This window comes from Bos indicus x Bos taurus, chromosome 3 (genome assembly GCF_003369695.1).
Source record: "Bos indicus x Bos taurus breed Angus x Brahman F1 hybrid chromosome 3, Bos_hybrid_MaternalHap_v2.0, whole genome shotgun sequence".
In the NCBI taxonomy this organism is placed as follows: Eukaryota; Metazoa; Chordata; class Mammalia; order Artiodactyla; family Bovidae; genus Bos; species Bos indicus x Bos taurus.
Window position 1 is genome coordinate 78,006,664 of NC_040078.1, and position 17,248 is coordinate 78,023,911.

Genomic DNA, 17,248 nt, shown 5'->3' on the forward strand with positions numbered 1-17,248 from the left:
ACATGGGGCAGTGGCTGCAAATACCTGGGCATAGGGCTTATCTAGAAGGCCACAGTCCAAGCATCTTCTCAGAATGCTGACCTATTCTATTTATTTAGCCCGAGGTAACATAATCCTTTAGACATCCAATTTGTAGGTCAGCTATAACAGGGTTGGGAAGTTGGTGGCTGGATATTATCGTCTTCACTCCTTTCAGATTTTAGTAAACAAAAAGTGAAATACTATGTCCAAAATACATAAACCAGAGCACACAAGTGCTAGAAAGCCCTTTAGGGAGCATCTGGTCTACCCTCTTATTTTCCAGATGAGGAAAATAAGTCCTTTGGAGGTGAATTTCTATATGTATTACAATTGTGCTTGACATTTGCTTTCAAATCTAGCATGGCTTTATGCCAAATGAACCCCAAAACTGAGAATATATGGCCAAAAAAGTCCACGTGTTTCCTCAGGAACTCACTGAATCATGACATCAGTTCTCTTCTCAAGTCTCAAAAATCTGAGTCTCACTAAAAATGATCTCATACCTCAACAGGGAATAAATCTGTGGAACTGTTAACCTCAAACTGGCCACATATTGGCGTTCTTTGTGTATCCTGGACCACAGCTGATTTAACCCACCAATCTGTATTGATTTTCATCTCTGTTCAAGGGTGCTGACCATGTACTACAGATATGAAGACTTGGTCTTCAGCCAGGCCAGAATTTAAGTCTAAGCATGGTCTAAGTGACTGCAGTAAGACCCTCTGCACAGGAAACTTGTTAGCTTTGATGGCTCAAGATAAGTCTGAACAGTTTCTTTTCTTTTCTTCTTTTGTTTTCCCCTATTTTCTATTGTTTTATTTTCCAGTTTCTTCCTTTCTTCCTTACTGATAACAATATAAATGCATGTTTGAAGCAAAACAAAAAAAAATCTAGAAAGAACAATTAAGTATTGACAACATTATATTTACAATTCCAGACACTGGAAATGCTTTCATGTGTAACACTTAAAAGTCCATTAATTGAGAAAACAGGCTGTTTGTGAGAAATTCAGAACCCTAGATTTTATATCATCAATCAGAACCTCCTGCGAATCTCCCCAGGGCCCATACTGAGAGAAAATCTTGGTATGGGTGGTTGAGTCATGGTGGGAAATGTTTTTTGTAATTGAGACCCTGAAAGTAAACTGCATCAGAAGTTTACCTTGAGACTGAAATGTTGGTGAAGGAGAAACAAAGGTGAACTCTTTATTCCTGTTAGAATCCCATCCCTATTACTCTAGACAGGTTACTCAATCCCTCCATGTCTCCTCTATAAAAATGGAGATGAAGATCCCATCTCTGTAGGAAAACGGTGAGGGTCTCATGAGACGGGCCTGCAGAGACCTCAGTGCAGAGTCAGGCCCGTGTGTGTCTTCACGCAGCATGAGCCACTCTTGTATGTGGCTTTCAGTGCAGTGTCATGACATCCAGAACTAAAAGAAGAGTCAGAAAAAAGTTGGCTCCATGCTCTGAATCATTCATATTTTCACAGGGGCTCTGCCAGAAACCTCATGGTAGGCGGTTTACAGAATCCCAGCTAGGACCAGGCATAGCCTGCCGATTGCTCCAGGCCAGAGGAACCAGGGCAGCAGCCACCAGGGATGCAGAGTATCTCTTTAGGTTACCAGAGTCACTCCCTTCTTTACTCCATCGTGTTGCTCAGCATGAAATCTGATGAAAATGAGGAGTCTGGCCCACCAAAGGAGCAAGAGGAATAGAGGCCCAGAGGGATGATCTGAAGCCTGAGAAGGGGGCAGTGTGGAGTCTGGAAAGTGACTCCCAGGTCCTAGTGATGCGGGCAGGAAAGCAAAATGAAGTCAGTTAGCTGGTTCCTATGACAGGAAAGAGAACTCCCCAAGCTAGACCCCTAGGGAAACCAGCTTAGAAATTAGACAGAGCTTACTTTATTAAACCATAAGAAGGATAAAGATATTGGGAAAGGGGTTCCAGGTACCCAGGGAGAGGCGACGGTGGGTGGGAGAGATTCAGATAAATACATTTCTTCTGAGGTCTGTTTCTCAGTGGAAAGGAAAAATACACACACCCTCTCCTCCATAATGAGAGGTTTGGTCTGTGCCTTGCTCTGACTTCCTCACAAACAACCACAGGGAGCGGGCAGACTCCTCAGATTACTCTTGACCTTGGAAGTTGACCCTTGGAAATGCATTCTACTTCAAGATTCGAAAAAAAACCCTAACAACCTCTTGTGAAAAATGGCTTATTTCTACTGGGGCCCTGTTTCCTTCCTCTCATCCACTGCTGCTCCACAGTTAAGATCGTTTTAATAAACACACACACACACACATACACACACCCCAGGCCATTCCTCTTTTAATTAAAGCCCTTCATAGCTTCCCACTATCCTTAGATTAAAATCCAAACAGCAAATTGTGGGACAGTAAGGTTTCCCCCTATCAGCCCTTGCCCGCCTCTCAGACTTCATCCACACTACTCTCTGTATGTTCATTATTTCCAGCTATGCCGGGCTTGGTCTTCTTCCAGGCTTGTTCCCAATTAGGGCCTTTGCACCAACTGGTCTCTGTATTTGAAATAGTCTTCCCCCTGATTTTGTGGCTGACTCCTCCTTGTCTTTCATGTCCCACTCACATGCCACCTTCTCAGGAAGATCTTCCTGAACCACAGACCCCAAATCTAAATCCATGTATACACTCTATCACTTGCCAGCACTTAATCACTTCCTGGCCTCTTTCTTGTACACTTGCTCCTTGATTGTTGTTGTCACTCCTACAGGGACATAAAACCCATGATCACAAGGCTTTAACTTTCCTGTTCATCACTATTCAGAGTCTAGAGGTTTTCCTGACACACAACCAAGATTAATACCTAATTATAAATGAGAAGAACGAAGCTCATTTTTCCTACACTTTCCGCATTGCCATTTTTGACAACAACGTCTGATTCCTTCTCATCTCCCACCCACATGATCCAGATACCAGAACCTTATTTTCACCTTCATCATCATACTATGGGGCTCATGCTCAACCATCACCAAGTTGGAACCGCTCTAATCTCTTCAGAGCTTCTACATCAGGACTTCCCTGGTAGTCCAGTGGTTAAGAATCTGCTTGCCAATGCAGGGGACATGGGTTCAATCCCTGGTCCAGGAATTAAGATCCACATGCCACAGGGCAACTAAGCCCCAGCTACTGAACCTGAGCATTCTAGAGCCCGTGTTCTGCAACAAGAGAAGCTACTGCAATGAGAAGCCTGCAAACAGCAACTAGAGAGCGGCCTCTGCTTGCTGCAACCAGAGAAAGCCCACGAGCAGCAATAAAGACCCAGAGCAGCCAAAAATATAATTATTTTTAATTAAAAGAAAAAACAAAACTTCTAAATCTTCCAAGTCTCCTTTATCCCACCTCCACTAAAGCAGGAATTCCAGCTGCTCAACCATTCCCAAATCCTTAAGTCCATTAGCTTCCTTTCATCTTGAGTCCTTGCACAGACCTTTGGCATCATGACTAAAAACACTGGGCTGCGGCCACACCAGTAACCAGGGTTTGAGGTTTGTTGTGAGGATTCAATGAGCTCAGCACAATGCCTGGCACATGCTAAGTATTCAGTCAACATTAGCTGGGTCTCATTACTATCACTACCATAATAAAAGTTTCTTCTTTGTCTCTGCTTTCAGCTCTTTCTTCTCTTACCAGCCCACTCCTATTTGGTTAGTTTTACTCTTTTTGGTTCATTTATATAGGTTGAAGTTGGGTCCTTGGCCAGGTCTTCTTGGTGGCAGCTCATAGTTCTGACTGGAGAGAACTAGCTTGGTTCAGAGCTTTCCAGACCCTCAGGAAACTTGCACACCAGACTTTGGGCTTTAGGCTCTTACAATCTGGTATCCATGGATGGACTTCTAAAACTGATGGAAGTGAGGGGCACTCCCTCTGAGCAGGGTATGTTGGAGTGATGTTCATCTGTGTTTTCTCTTAGGCAAGAGCCTAAGCCAGATTCTACCCTTTGGGGTTATCAACTCAGGGTTTACTACAACCCTTTCAGCTTTTCTTAGCCTTTCTTGTTCAAGATCTCAGTCATGTAGAGAGGCAGTCCTTGGTACTGAGCAAATCCTGGCCCAATTCTCTGTGTGGGGAGGGAAATTGGTGGAATTGGTGCAAACAGTGGAAGTTGCCCATGTCTTCTGGGTATAGTTCTAAGACAGGTAGACTGAATTTGTGAGACCCTTTCTTTGCCTCTCCTCAGATATGCCTCAGGCCCTCACTGTGGGGAATTTTTCATTTGAAGAAACCCAACTTATTTCAGGATGGTTAAAAGTGATACCTTACCAGATTCTCAAATACTTGAGAAGAAGAATGACTGACTAAGGGAACTCAGAAACAGATATGACTAGAGACCTGCTGCTATGACGAACTGGCAAGACTGGAGTAACTAAGATGACCTTGTAAAACTAACTAAATTATTTCCACAAATGCGCTAAGCCCATTGTATGTGCCAGACACTGTGCTAAATACTGGAGATGAGGGCTAGGTAAGGCAGGCCCGGTCTATGCTCTCCTAGAGCTCAAAGTCAGAGTGTCTGTACAGGCAAGAATTACACAGTGTGACTGACGATGCTACTGCCAAAGGGAAGATACAAGGTGGTCTATCTGGAAGCACATGGGACAGAACACTTAACCCCAAATGGAAGTACTGGGCTCGGGGAGGGCTTCTTGGAGGACAACACACTGCTATAGGTGAGGCTTCAAGGATGAATGAGTCAGCCAGATGGCAGATGGTAGGGGAGGTTAAAGGGAAGTGTTTCAGGCAAAGCTGAGAGCCTGTGCAAAGGATGAAAGACAAGAGAGGGTATGGTGTGCTGCAAGGAACCCAGAAGCAGTCGAGTAGGGCTCCACTGCCAGAGGTTCTGGGTTAATTGGTCTTGGATGAAGCCCAGCCTTGGGTATTTTTAAAAGCTTCCCAGGTTACTTTCATGTGTAGCCAGAGTTGAGAACTGCTGGACCAGAACATGGGATGAAAGAGAGGGCGTGGTGAGAGGTGAGGCTGGAGATATGAGCTCAGCCAGATCACGCAGAACCTGGAAGACTGTGTCAAGGAGCTTGAGTTTTCTTCTCTGAGTGCTGGAGACTATTTAAACATTCAAGCAAGGGGACAAACAGCTTGATCAGAGTTGCAGATTTCAGAGATCCCTGTTGTGGAATTGGGATTAGAAGTGGGCAGGCATCGAAGTAAGAAAACCAATTGAGAGGCTTTTGCAATAATTGAAGCAAAAGATGATCACAACCTGAATTAGGCAAGTGACAGCAGGGGTAGATGGAGGCAGATGAATTTCAGAGATATTTGGGAAGCGGAACATCTAGGGCTTGATCAAAGATGCGCTATGGGAGGGAAAGGTCAAGGGCCAGCCCTTTGTTTCGACAGAGTATCATCGCCTGAGACAGGGCTCATCCATAGGAGGGCAAGCACCAGAAAAGGAGATGCTGGTGTGTGGGTGGGTGGGTGAGGATATCAGCCTGGGATCTGTTGAGTTTGAGGCGCCAGTGGGACATCCAAGTGAGATAAGCAGTCAGTAGATAGTAGTTTAACTCTCAAGTAAAACATCTAGGTTGAAGATAGAAATGTAGAAGTTATCAAAAAAAAAAAAAAAAAAAAATGGTAGGAATGGATGAGATTGCCCAGGGGGAGGCTGAAGAGGAAAACATGTTGACAGAATCTGTCAAGTTGTTTCCCTCCTCCAGGTAGACAGCCCTGAACTCACTAAGGGTAGTTTGGTTACACAATGAAGGGACTTGTCCTAGCCAGTCCTCCTCAAGTGTGTGACCTGGCTTACCCCAGCCAACATGAACCCCTGCTGCTGGCCTATATTTGGGCCCATCACTGTTCATGCAATTGGATCACGTTGATTGGCAGTGAGGAGCGGCTGGCAGTTGTGTCTTGCACCTATGGAGCTTAGCTGCAGGAGGCAGTTCCAAACTCCATGGCTCTGCTTAGAGGTTTCTAAATGCAGAGGTAGTTATGTGTCAGACATCTGAGGCGTTTAAAAGAAAGTAAGCCTGAATCATCTGAGAATGGGAACATTTGACACCTAAATCAGCAAGGAGGTCCTAAGAAGAATTTGCTATGAAGAATGGAAGGATGAGTGGACAACAAGCAATGCTTTTATTCTCCAATCTAAGCAATTGTGATTTTATTTTACATTTAGTCTGCCAGGATCTAAGTGCCCCCAGGTGCCCTCAGACTCCAGAGATTCCAATCTCTGTTGTATTGTAAATAATAACAACAAAGCACTCTGACTTTAAGCAGGGTTTTTTGTTTTAATTTTGTTTTACCCTTAACAAGCTTATAAAATATGGCAAGTATTAGCCTCATTTTATTTTGTTTTCATGTGGGCCATTTTTTAAAAGTCTTTATTGGATTTGTTACAATATACTAAGTTGTGTTGGATTCTTTGAGACCCCATCCACTGGAGCACATCAGGATCCGCTGTCTTCCACTATCTCCTCAAATTCATGGCCATTGAGTCAGTGATGCCAGCCAAGCATCTCATCCTCTGCCACCTCCTTCTCCTTTTGCCTTAAATCTTTCCCAGCGTCAGGGTCTTTTCCAATGAGTCTGCTCATCACATCAGGTAGCCAAAGTACTGGAGCATTGCTTCTGTTTTGTGCCTTAGTTTTTTGGCTACGAGGCATGTGGATTTTAGCACCCAAACCAGGGGTCAATATCCATTGGATCCATCCGTTGGATCATTGAAAAAGCAAGAGAGTTCCAGAAAAATATCTACTTCTGTCTTATTGACTATGCCAAAGCCTTTGACTGTGTGGATCACAACAAACTGGAAAATTCTTGAAGAGATGGGAATACCAGGCCACCTGACCTGCCTCCTGAGAAATCTGTGTGCAGGTCAAGAAGCAACAGTTAGAACCGGACATGGGACAACAGACTGGTTCCAAATCAGGAAAGGAGTATGTCAAGGCTGTATATTGTCACCCTGCTTATTTAACTTCTATTCAGAGTACATCATGAGAAATGCTGGACTGGATGAAGCACAAGCTGGAATCAAGATTGTTGGGAGAAATATCAATAACCTCAGATATGCAGATGACACCACACTTATGGCAGAAAGTGAAGAAGAACTAAAGAGCCCCTTGATGAAAATGAAAGTGGAGAGTGAAAAAGTTGGCTTAAAACTCAACATTCAGAAAACTAAGATCATGGCATCTGGTCCCATCCCTTCATGGCAAATAGATGGGGAAACAGTGGAAACAGTGGCTGACTTTATTTTTGGGGGCTCCAAAATCACTGCAGATGGTGACTGCAGCCATGAAATTAAAAGATGCTTGCTCCTTGGAAGAAAAGTTATGATCAACCTAGACAGCGTATTAAAAAGCAGAGACATTACTTTGCCAACAAAGGTCCATCTAGTCAAAGCTATGGTTTTTCCAGTAGTCATGTATGGATGTAAGAGTTGGACTATAAAGAAAGCTGAGTGCTGAAGAATTGATGCTTTTGAACTGTGGTGTTGGAGAAGACTCTTGAGAGTCCCTTGGACTGCAAGGAGATTCATCCAGTCCATCCTAAAGGAAATCAATCCTGAATATTCATTGGAAGGATTGATGCTGAAGCTGAAACTTCAATACTTTGGCCACCTGATGCAAAGAACTGACCCATCTGAAAAGACCCTGATGCTGGGAAAGCTTGAAGGTGGAAAGAGAAGGGGACAACAGAGGATGAGATGGTTGGATGGCATCACTGACTCAATGGACATGAGTTTGAGTAAGCTCCAGGAGTTCGTGATGGACAGGGAAGCCTGGTGTGCTGCAGTCCATGGGGTCATAAAGAGTCAGACACGATTGAGCAACTGAACTGAACAGAACTGAACAGGGGTCAAACCCACAAACCCCTGCACTGGAAAGTGGTGTCTTAACCACTGGACTGCCAGGTAAGCCCCAGGCCCCATTTTAAAGATGAAGTAACATATATACTCTGCCCGGTAGCTCAGCAGTAAAGAATTCACTTGCCAATGCAGGAGACATGGGTTTGATTCCTGGGTTGGCAAGATCCCTTAGAGAATGAAATTGCAACTCACTCCAGTTTTCTGGCCTGGGAAATCCCATGGACAGAGGAGCCTGACTGGCTACAGTCCATGGGGTCTCAAAGAGTGGAATATGACTTAGCGACTAAACAACAACAACACATATACACTACCATGTGTAAAATAGATAGCTAGTGGGAAGCCGCTGTATAACACACCTAGAGGGGAGGGATAGGGGCAGGGTGGGAGGGAAGCTCGCGAGGGAGGGGATATATGAATACTTAGGACTGATTCACATTGTTGTATGTCAGAAACCAAAACAACATTATAAAGCAATTATCTTCCAATTAAGAATAAAAATTTTTTTTAAAAAAGAGCAGGTAACTGAGATTGAAAGGAAATGGCTACCCACTCCAGTATTCTTGCCTGGAGAATTTCATGGGCAGAGGAGCCTGGCGGGCATAGTCTATGGGGTTGCAAAGGGTTGGAACACGACTGTGAAACTAACACATACACTATAAAGCAATTACAAACGTAAAACATATTAGCTTGCCCAAAGTTGCCGAAAATATAGATTGGTCTAACAGTTTCTCACTCCAAATTCATTTCAAGCTCTTAACTCTGGCTTCCACCTCTTGTAAAAGGGTCTTTTTAACCCACTCTAGAGAAGAGCTACAAGAGAGAATGGGAAGAGGATTTGGGAAGAAACTTAACAGTTAACTCCTGTGATTGCCGTATTTGTGACTTTTTCCTTTGCTCTTTATCTCATTTCAGCATAAATCACACATACCTAATAGCGAAAAGCTTGAAGAAAAATGTCTGGACTGGGCAGAGGAATTGGGGATCCTGAGTCCAGATGAATTCTAGAACCCTAGGACTGGAAGGGACCAATGCGTCCTCTACTTTAACAGCTAAATTTACAGATGGAAGAAAGTGAGAGGAATGTAACTCATGCATGCTCACCTAGCCAACCGTGGCCAAAAGCAGCCCAGAACCTTAGCCTACTGATGTACAACCAAATAACAGCGTAGAAATAACCACAGACTCATGGCACCAAAACAAACACAACACCCCAAATATGTAGGGGAATCAAGTGAAGTGAAAGGTGCTCAGTTGTGTCCAACTCTTTGCGACCCAGGCCAGAATACTGGAGTGGGTAGACTTTCCCTTCTCCAGGGGATCTTCTTGACCCAGGAATTGATCCGAGGTCTTTTGCATTGCAGGCATATTCTTTACCAACTGAGCTATGAAGGAAGCTTATCAAGAGCTGACTTAAAAAAACCAGTACACACTCTGCTACTCATTCCCCTTTTCTTTTGGATACATTTTCACTGGGCTCTGATTGAGAATGTTAATTGGGAAAATTTTACTGTGGTACTCTGTCTTGTCTTTTACTGATGTCATAGGGGGAGGTTGGTAGCAGTGCCTAGAAGGTAGAGTGGGTGGAACAGGGAAATTGCTCTGTAAGATTCAGGCTGGTGACAATGGGGTTCTTGATTCCACCAGTTTATTATTCACTAGGCACTAGAATTAAATGTAATAATAGCTTGCATTTGTATAGTATATTCTAATTTACAAAGGGCTTTTATGACATTATCTCATTTGATCCCACTGACAACCCCTTAAGGTAGACAAGACAGTTATAATTATCCCACTTTATGGATGAGAAAACTGAGACTGGAGAAACCAAACGACTTGACCACACAAACTCAGTTACTAAACTGGAGTCTGGGCTGGAAAGTGGGTGGGTGTTCTTACTTAAGAGACCTTCAGCTTTGCAAAGGTCACACAGCTAAGTAGGATTTGAATCCCAGTGAGGCTGCCTCCAGAGGTTATGATTTTGACCACCATGTTCTACTAGTCATTCAACAGACGTATGTTGAGTGTCTCTTTTCTTAGTTCCCTACTTACTGTCAATAGAATCTATGTACTCCTGCTAAGACCGGGACTCATTAGTGAAGGCATGCTTCGAAAAGGCTTCCAGAACCCTCTCCATACCTCAACAAATATAAGTCTGTGTCCTAATCTCAGAATCCCCATTAGCTCTAACTTCAGGGAAGATGAGTTAAGAGGAGTGATGGCCGAAATCTCCAGGCCCTGGGCTGAGTTCAGCAGGAAGTAAGAAAGACAGATGAAGGCTCTTCTTCCTAAGAGTCTTCTGTGATGGCTTCTCCCTTGTCCTCTTAGCAGCTAGTAGCAGCTGCCGGCTAGTCTTAAAAATTGTCCAACCTGCGAAGAACGTGTCACAGAGTACACAGGGCTTCCTTGGGCCTGCACCCCTGGGACAGGCCTCTCAGCCAAGCAGCTCCATAAATAGCACTGTCATATGTGAAAGGCGAAGCAGGTCAGGAAAACATGCTGGCTCTCCTCAGTGACTGTGAACCTCTGAGTCTAAGTGATGAGTCTGAGGGGAAAAGACAATTCCTACTATGTGGGTTTAACACTGAGGAGCCTCTCTGAGAACTAATTAGCATTATAAGTTGTTTACAACTTTCTCTTCCTTATTCCTTCCCTCCCTTTTCTTTGGTCAGTCCCTGACTAACATGCCTTTTCTATCTTGTCTGTCAGATGATATTGTATAAGAATCTAGACTGAGTTTTTCTATTTATAGAAGACAGTTGTGCTGCTTTAGCACAGGAACTAAAGTTTGGTTCCGGGTTATGTTACATGTAAAAAACACAGAAATGTGTTTGTTCTCAAATGTTCTCTCCTATTCCTATTTTATCACATTAAAGAGGCCTCTATCCCTTTCCCATGTCCTTTTGAATCACAAAAAAATTTTCTGATTGCAAAAGCAGTTCATGATAGTAATAGATTTCGAGGACTATATAAATGTACAGTTAAAAACATAAAAGTGCCTTTTAGTCTCCAGTCCAGAGATAACCACTGTTAACAGATGATGCCTCTTTTAGCATGAAGACTTTCACAATGATACATGGGAAATGTCAAGAATGCTGATAGTAGGTTTTGATAGAAGGGGGGAAAAGTTGCAAAGCCAGTTTCAAAAAAGGTTCAAAAGCAAAATGAAGAGGAGGTGGGAAAAGAAAAAAAGTGAAGCAAATAAGCCCCAGTTTTTCAGCCTGGGTGACTGGGAAGAACGTGTTGCTGAGGGAAAGAACAGGAAAGGTGTTTAGTCTGTTAGGCCTGGGGGGCCATTCTGGGTAAATTATTATCATCATTCTAGAAGCCACTGTCACACATGCTTCAAAGCCTGCACTTAGCTTCCCAGATGTTTGTGTGCTGCTTGGTATTCCAAATCTAGACCACTTAAGCATCTCAATAGGACTTAAAAACTGAGAGGGAGGGAGAAAATTCAAATGTAGAAAAGACAGAGCCACCTGCTTGAGGAACTTCAAGCTTTCAATCATCACTCTAAGCAGTTGCTTGGAACATTTTAGCACTGTCATCCACAATTTCTATAAACTTACTCATAACTTTTTCAAAGTTTAAACACTCTCTAATTAATGCAAAATCATCTTCAACAAAATGTAATTTGAGCCAAACAGATATCTTAAGGCCAGGGTAAGAGGTACACTCTTCTCAATTAAAAATGTGAATTCTGCCAGCCTACTTTGGGGATACAGGTCAGTTCATTCGCTCAGTCGTGTCAGACTCTCTGCGATCCCATGGATTGCAGCACACCAGACCTCCCTGTCCAATACAAACTCCCGAAGTTTACTCAAACTCATGTCCATTGAGTTGGTGATGCCATCCAACCATCTCATCCTCTGTCATCCCCTTCTCTTCCCACCTTCAAGCTTTCCCAGCTTGAAAAGTGGGAAAAAGCTTGATCAAAGTCTTTTCAAATTGGAGTTTCAGCTTCAGCATCAGTCCTTCCAATGAATATTCAGGATTGATTTCCTTTAGGATGGACTGGTTGGATCTCCTTGCAGTCCAAGGGACTCTCAAGAGTCTTCTCCAACACCACAGTTCAAAAGCATCAATTCTTCAGCACTCAGCTTTCTTTATAGTCCAACACTTACATCCATACACGACTACTGGAAAAACCATAGCTTTGACTAGATGGACCTTTGTTGGCAAAGTAATGTCTCTGCTTTTTAATACGCTGTCTAGGTTGGTCATAACTTTTCTTCCAAGGAGCAAGCATCTTTTAATTTCATGGCTGCAGTCACCATCTGCAGTGATTTTGGAGCCCCCAAAAATAAAGTCAGCCACTGTTTCCACTGTTTCCCCATCTATTTGCCATGAAGGGATGGGACCAGATGCCATGATCTTAGTTTTCTGAATGTTGAGTTTTAAGCCAACTTTTTCACTCTCCTCTTTCATTTTCATCAAGGGGCTCTTTAGTTCTTCTTCACTTTCTGCCATAAGTGTGGTGTCATCTGCATATCTGAGGTTATTGATATTTCTCCCAACAATCTTGATTCCAGCTTGTGCTTCATCCAGTCCAGCATTTCTCATGATGTACTCTGAATAGAAGTTAAATAAGCAGGGTGACAATATACAGCCTTGACATACTCCTTTCCTGATTTGGAACCAGTCTGTTGTCCCATGTCCGGTTCTAACTGTTGCTTCCTGACCTGCACACAGATTTCTCAGGAGGCAGGTCAGGTGGCCTGGTATTCCCATTTCTTCAAGAATTTTCAACTTTGGGGGTACATCATCTAATAATTATGGCAGAACAAGAGTCAAGCTTTTGATGCCATCACTCTTGCCACTATTAATCTTGCTGGTACTCATTGCTGTGTGTATAACTAGGCAAGTTCCCATTTTAGGATCTTGACAAACAGGTCCCACTGGTTCTTCCCTTCTTAATCCAGTATCCCCACAGGTAGTGTGTGTTATTAAGTAGGCTGTACTGATGCCAGTTCCTATGCACCTTGAATGAGGCTGGTGAGGATAAAGTCAGAGCTTGGCCCTGCTGACTGGACAGTGGGAGGGTAATTGCTGCTGACTTGCAGCAATCCTCAGAGACTCCTAGATCCTCGGAGACTTCCTACTCCCTGGATCGCTCCCCTGGTGAGGTTTTCAGTGGGGCTGATGTTTGTACTTCTCCTACCTTTTAATTATCACAAAAGAAAAATAAGAGTGCAGAGATAATATTGTTGCTGTTAGTGGTTATTTAATTTAACTTTACTTTGTCATTTTAGGTTTGTATCATTGGCTTAACTAAACCAAAGCTTAAATTTTCTCAGCATAGCCCCAAGGGATAGAACAAGGATCAAAGAGAAGAAACGGAAAAGGAGGCAAGCTTTAGCATTTCTAAAGGCACCAATCTAAGAGTGAAGAAGCAACTTCCTGAAAACAAAGTTCCCTCTCTCTAATAGAAGTCAAGTACTAGCCCAAGGATCCTCTGTTAGGATTTTATCACCTGCATGGAAAGATTTGGGGTAAAGTCAGATGTGACTTGGGCCACAGAGCTAGTTGACTAACTAGAGAGTTTACCAGAAGGTGGCATTAATTAAGTATAATCACCAGATTTCCAGGAAGGGTTATACTCTTTAAAAGCTCATAAATTGAATTATAAGAGCACCAAGATATGATTGAAAGCTGAGAGACATATATATGAAAACTAGTGTGCCATACACTCACTCCCTATGAGAAATGTAACTGCACAACATATGGATATGAAAACCAATTGACTGCATTATCAGTTGTGGGGGTAAAAACACACACATTTAGACACATCTACAGAATCCTGGAAATACACTGTCAAGACTATGTATAATTAGGGATTTTATCACACTCCTAGTTCTCTAGGAATAGAACCAGCCTCATAACATGTAAGACTATCGAGCGATTTTAGCATAGTCACCTTCTGGAACATGTTTCCAACTTTCAACTCCAGTTAACTTTCAAGAATAGGCATGCCTTTATGTGTGTAGTAGAAACATTTGTTTTGAAAGAGGAGGGCTCACAGTCTCTCTCTTAGGTCATTTCCTCAGTTCCTGAGTTTATGCCTCACATTTTGATTCTCGCTAATGCTCTTCTCAGACAGTTCTGAGTTGAGTCAACTGTGAGAAAAACTGGCAGCTCACCCGCCTATTGACCATAGGGTGTGTGTGTGCTTGGTCACTCAGTCATGTTCAACTCTTTTTGATCCCATGGACTGTAGCCCGCCAGGCTCCTCTGTCCATGGGGATTCTCCAGGCAAGAATACTGGAGTGGGTTACCATGCCCTCCTCCAGGGGATCTTCCCAACCCAGGGATAGAACCCAGGTCTCGTATCACAGTCGGATTCTTTACTGTTTGAGCCACGAGGGAAGCCCATTGACTATAGCATAGCACTCAGTTGTTGAATGGGAATCTGTACAAATGATCTCTATGGTCCTTCTCAACCCTGTGGTTTTACAGTTTCATGAACCTATTCATAAGGGAATGGAGGAAGGGATAGGAAAGCTTACAGTTGAGGCAGGGGACTAAGGACAGGGTTGAATCTGATTTAACTAAAAAAACTGTTTTTACTGAGGGCAGAGATACGGGATTATATGTGTTGAATTTTCTCTACTTTCATTCCTCACAGGCGCTTCCATATTTGGCTAAAATCCAAGGAGAGTTTCCTATGGGACAAGGTAGGCAGCAGCTCAAGAACCGCGTCTGTGCAGCAGCCTCACTGTGTACGGGCCCACATACCTTGCACTGAATTATTGTACACTCTAATTCCACACAAAAATTGGTTTGGCCACAGTTTCACTCAGCTAAGTACCTTGCTCTATCTAGTCATTCCTTTGTTCAAACAACTTTTACTGAGCACTAAGCCAGATGCTGGCAGAGAGCAATAAGCTGGATACTGTCCGCTGCTGCTGCTAAGTCGCTTCAGTCATGTCCAACTCTGTGCGACCCCATAGACAGCAGCCCACCAGGCTCCCCCGTCCCTGGGATTGTCCAGGCAAGAACACTGGAGTGGGTTGCCATTTCCTTCTCCAATGCATGAAAGTGAAAAGTGAAAGTGAAGTTGCTCAGTTGCTCAGTCATGTCTGACTCTTCGTGACCCCATGGACTGCAGCCTACCAGGCTCCTCCGTCCATGGGATTTTCCAGGCAAGAGTACTGGAGTGGGGTGCCATCGCCTTCTCCGAGATGCTGTCTACTCACAATCTAACGAAGAAGTAAGATATGAAAGGAATAGTTTTAAAACTAAAAAGTTTTGTGTTTTGTTAAAGGAACATGCAAAGTACTGGGGAAGAAATCCCTCCAAGAACTGCTTTAGTTGTATTTCACAACAAAAAAGTTGTATTTTTATTTATTTCAGTGTACTATTTAATTCTTCTTGAGACTTCCTTTTTAACCCAGGAATTATTTGAGTTGATTTGTTTTAAGTGCTTGGAGTTTTTTCTGTAATCTTTTGTTTATTTTGATTTCACTGTGGTTAGAGAATGGACTCTGTATGATTTCAATTTTCTGAATTCTGTTGAGGTTTGTTTTATAGCAAACCTCATAGGTTATGTCTCTCTTGATATATAATCCATGGGAACTCAAACAGCATGTGTGTTCTATTGCTGTTAGGTAAAATACCCTATAAATGTTGATTAGATCCTGTTGGTTGATGGTGTTCCTGAGTTCTTTTATATCCTTGCTAATTGTTTGTCTAGGTGCACTATGAATTGTTGAGAGAAGTATGTTAAAGTCTCTAACTATAATTGTGAATTTGTCTATTTGTCCTTTCAGTTTTATAGGTTTTGCTTCACATATTCTGTAGCTTGTTGTTTCATGCATACATATTTAACACTGCTGTCTTTTTAGTGCAGTGTCCCTTTTATCATTATTTATTGTCCCTCTCTGTCTTTGGTAATTTTCTTTTTACTGGAGTCTACTTTTTCTGACATTAATATGGCCAATAATGCTTTCTTTTGATTAATGTTTACATGACATATCTTTCTCTTTTTGCTTTCAACCTACTTATTTCATTATATTTGAAGTGAGTTTCTAGTAGACAACATATTTGGATCATTTTTTTTAAGTTCACTCTGCCAGTCTGTCATTTGATTGGTGTATTTAGGCTATTTACGTATAATTATTGAAATGTGAGAGCTTAAGTTTGCCATTTTATTTTTATTTTCTATTTATTGTATTCCATTTCTATTTTCTTTTTTATGTCTTTCTGAGGATTATTTGAACATTTTTGAGAATTCTATTTTGACTTATCTATAGTGCTTTGGAGTGTTTTTTGCATAGCTTTTTGGTGATTGCTTAGGTACTATACATACATAAGTTATCTACTGGGAACATCACTTTTGGAGAATAAAATGGCAACCCACTCCAGTAGTCTTGCCTGGGAAATCCTATGAACAGAGGAGCCTGGCGGACTATAGTCTATGGGGTCACAAAAGAGTCGGATACAAATTAGCGACTAAAAAACAACATCACTTTACCAGTTTGAACAATAAGAATGATTGAATTGTAAGTGAAAAATTTTCCAAAGTCTGCAGCATTTAATAACAAGAAGTCACCTTTAGCACCAGAGAAGGTGTTGATGTCACTGAAGTCCAGATTTCAGACCTTCCTTATGAAGCTGCCGTCTATGGCGTCGCACAGAGTCGGACATGACTGAAGTGACTTAGCAGCAGCAGCAGCATGTCTCCAGAAGTGTCTACCTATGAAATCTAGCTTCACCACAGGAGAAAAAATGGGTACACTGACATGTGTAGGAAGCTACCAATTATCCATGTTTATGAAAAAACATGGCTCAGTGGTAAAGAATCTGCCTGCGATGAGGGAGACCTTGGTTCAAGAAAAGGAAATGGCAACCCACTCCAGTATTCTTGCCTGGAGAATTCCATGGATGGAGGAGCCTGACAGACTACAGTCCATAGGGTCACAAAGAGTAGGACATGACTGAGCGACTAACACACATGAGAAAAGGGATAGATTAGATACTTAATCTAGATAGATAGAGCTTTCAAAATTCCAAATTTTATCTGCATATACCAATCTGATAAACTTTTAAGAGAAAATTTTAAAAACAACAAAATTATATTATTCAAATTTTACCTGCTGACTTTATTTTTTTGCTAGTATTTCATGTAAAGAGGAAAATGGGTCATAAATGACTCACACTGGATCATTAGACTGCAGGTACTTTGAATAAGGCAATATGAACTTTCAGTTTGGCCGTATGAAAGATGTCTAGACTTGGATGTCAGATAGATGTGGGGTTGATCCCATCTTTGTCATTTATAAACCATGTGACATAAGACAAATTACTTAACTTTTTGCATACTTAGCTTGTATTTGTAAAGTGTGGTCAATAATTTTTTCTGTAAA